The sequence below is a fragment of the Punica granatum genome, chromosome 1 (assembly GCF_007655135.1).
Source record: "Punica granatum isolate Tunisia-2019 chromosome 1, ASM765513v2, whole genome shotgun sequence".
NCBI lineage: Eukaryota > Viridiplantae > Streptophyta > Magnoliopsida > Myrtales > Lythraceae > Punica > Punica granatum.
This window is the reverse complement of record NC_045127.1, coordinates 19,212,983-19,216,505: the sequence shown is the minus strand read 5'-3', so window position 1 is coordinate 19,216,505 and position 3,523 is coordinate 19,212,983. Positions and strand designations below refer to the sequence as shown.

General features: G+C 42.6%; 1 long non-coding RNA gene across 1 annotated transcript; it reads left to right on the top strand.

Annotated features, from left to right (window-relative positions):
- The first annotated feature begins 2,048 nt into the window (after positions 1–2,048).
- On the top strand, positions 2,049–3,307 carry LOC116192484. Its single transcript, XR_004154087.1, has 2 exons — positions 2,049–2,164; positions 2,578–3,307. It is a non-coding gene; the product is annotated as an uncharacterized LOC116192484 (long non-coding RNA).
- The last annotated feature ends 216 nt before the right edge of the window (positions 3,308–3,523 follow it).

The window sequence follows — 3,523 nt, the reverse complement described above, 5'->3', positions numbered from 1 at the left end:
AATTGTTGTTGATCAAAGTATAAGAGAATTTGCAGACTTCATTAGCACATCGGAGCTTAAGGATCACCCCTATACCGGCTGTTTTTTCACATGGAGCAACAAAAGACAGGAGGGGTTTCAAGCTAGGAAGATTGACAGAGCGTTGGTTAATGACTTATGGTTTCAACGGGATATTGCCTCAACAGTGGAATTTCTTTCTCCCGGAATTTCTGATCATAGTCCTATCATGTTGAGATTTGGTGCCAAAGAGAATGCGGGCCCAAAGCCTTTTAAGTTTTTCCATTTCTGGACTGAGCATCCAGAGTACTTGAAACTTGTGGAACGTGTGTGGATGGAGGTCCAGGAAGGTAATCCTATGGCAGTGCTTTACAAGAAATTGAGGAATCTAAAGAGACATCTGAAAGATTTCAATAGATCTTACTTTGGGGATGTGCATGCTAAAGTTGACGCCTTGCAAACTCAACTCGCTCAGATCCAAACTGAAATTCTTGAAAGTAATTGCATGTCTTCTGAAATTATGGAAAAGGAAATCGCTATAAGGGTTGAGCTATTAGAAGCCATGGATAAAGAGGAGAAGCTACTGAGACAAAAGTCAAGGGTGGCATGGTTAAAAGCGGGGGATCAGAACACTTCTTTCTTTCATAAGGCAGTGAAGATAAGAAATGCAAGAACCTCCATTCGAGTACTCTACACTAACTCAGGTTCCAAGCTGGAAGATATACATCAAATAAAAGCGGAAGCAGTCAACTTTTACCAAAGCCTTCTAGGAGAAAAGGATGCAAGCGTAGCGGGCACCTCTGCGACGCAACTTTCTTCTATTCTCAAAAAGAAGATCTCTCAGGCTCAACAACAACTGCTTGTGTCTCCTATCACAGAAGAGGAAATCAAATCAGCTCTGTTCTCAATGGGAAATGATAAATCACCTGGCCCAGACGGCTTCACGGTGTATTTTTATAAGCATGCTTGGAGAATTGTTCATAAAGACTTCTTTGCTGCTGTACAACATTACTTTTCGACAGGCGAGCTGCGCAGAGAGGTGAATTCTACAATATTAGCACTTGTCCCTAAGAAGGAGAAAGCTGATCGCATGAAGGACTTCCGCCCTATCTCATGCTGCAATGTGGTGTATAAATGCATTACCAAGGTGATCACCAACAGAATGAAAGGGGTCCTTCCTGATGTTATAAGCCTAAACCAGACAGCTTTTGTGCAGGGCAGGAGAATATCTGACAATGTCTTGCTTGCTCATGAGCTTGTAAGAAACTACCATAGACAAGGAATAACCCCCCGTTGTGCTATCAAAATTGACCTAATGAAAGCCTTTGACTCCTTGAACTGGGATTTTATTCTTAACTGTTTGAAGGTCATGGGATTTCCCCTATCATTTCTCAGATGGATCAAGGGATGTATTACCTCTCCTTACTTTTCAGTGGCTGTCAATGGCTCCTTATGTGGTTACTTTGCCGGCCAAAGGGGATTGCGACAAGGTAACCCCCTATCACCCTATTTGTTTGTTATTGCCATGGAGGTCTTCTCAAAGCTTTTGGACACTGCTGCAGACGAAGGCAGAATCGGCTTCCATCCTAGATGTAAGTCTATCAAGCTCACCCATCTCTGCTTTGCTGATGATCTATTCTTGTTCACAAACGGGTCCAAAGAGTCTCTTGTTGCCATTCTGGAAGTGTTGAACACCTTTTACAACTGGTCTGGGCTCAAGCTGAACCCTGAGAAATCTGAAATCTTCACGGGAGGCATCACTGAGGAAGGCATCTCTATATTGGTGAATAGCTCGGGTTTTAAGAAAGGTACTCTTCCTGTGAGATACTTGGGGCTCCCTCTTGTCTCGGGCAAGCTTTCCACGAAGAACTGCGAGGCTCTTACTGAGAGAATCCTAAAGCGTATAAGGAGTTGGTCTGTGAAACACTTGTCTTACGCGGGACGAGTACAGTTGATCAATTCAGTACTTTTCAGCATGGCCAGCTACTGGTGTATCCACTTCATTCTTCCCAAGAAAGTCATAAAGTTGGTGCAGCAGAAGTGTAGATCCTTCCTCTGGAAAGGCCTTGAGCAGCATATAGGAGGAGGAAAGCTCGGCTGGGAAACTCTATGTCTTCCAAAGTCTGATGGAGGACTCGGTATCAAGGACCTAACCCTGTGGAATAAGGTATGCGTACTCAAAAACCTTTGGTCTCTCCTCGTGCGTTCAGGGTCTCTTTGGGTGGCCTGGGTTGCTAAATATTTAATCAAAGACCGAAGTATTTGGTCTTTAAGGATACCTGGTGATTGTTCTTGGAACTGGAGAAAACTTTTGCAGCTGAGGACTTTGATGTCTCCCTATATCCGCTATTGTGTTGGCCCTGGTACGAATGTATCTTTCTGGTATGACAAGTGGTTACCGGTCGGTTCTTTAATAAACTATTGCACCAGGGGGCTCCAGTGCTTTCCGTCGATTAGGGAGCACGCAACAATTAGTTCGATTCTGGTTGATGGATGCTGGCATTGGCCTAGAAGCTCGGATCTGCAAGCTGGCCTGGTCCGTGATCTCGCTAATGCAATTCAACTCTCTGATCGTGATAGGGTCACATGGACGGCTCACAAATCCGAGACATTTTCTGTTGCTAGTGCGTGGAAATGCTTTAGTCCCAGAAGCCAGAAGATGGAATGGAGGAACGCAATCTGGTTTGAGGGGCAGTTTCCTCGATCCTCTTTCATTAGCTGGCTTTGTATTCATAATAGATTGAGTACAAAAGATAGGCTTATGAGTTGGAGAATCTCGATTACTGCACCCGAATGCGAATTCTGTAGTTTGGAATTGGAGACCCGAAATCACCTCTTTTTTGAATGCCCTATCACCCAAGGGATTTGGAGAAGTTTATTAGACCGTGTTGGAATGAACAAACACAATGTCGACTGGAATACGGAACTTTGCTGGGTCTCCTCTCTCCGTGGAAAGAAGCTGGATATTATTTGTCTTAAACTTCTCTGGACTCACTACATTTACTGCATCTGGAGGGAGAGGAACGCCAGGCTCTACCGGAATCAAGTCTCGCCTCCAACAATTATAATACGAAGGATCTTCTCGGATGTGAAAGCAAAGTTGTCTGTTCTCCCTCGATTCTCATGCAAAATTGCACACTCTATCATTGCGAGGCATATGTTTCACCATTTTGATACTGCAACTAGTTGACTTGGGAGTAGCTCTTGGGTATTTTTTATTTTACTCCGTATAGAGGAAAATGGTATTGGTTTCTGATGTAAATTCATCTGTTATCAATGAAGTTTCATCATTTATCCAAAAAAAAAAAAATAGGAAATTAGAATCTAGGCCGTTACCATGTAACTTCCTAAACCAAAATAAGTAATTATTCCAAAATTGGAAACTTTAGACTCTTGACTTGAACTAAAATTGCTAGTCATATATAATTCTAAAAATATTTATGTCTAAATTAAATATATTACAAAATTAAGATAATAATATTCTCCGTCTATGGATCAAGACATCTCATCTTCCCCATCCATATCA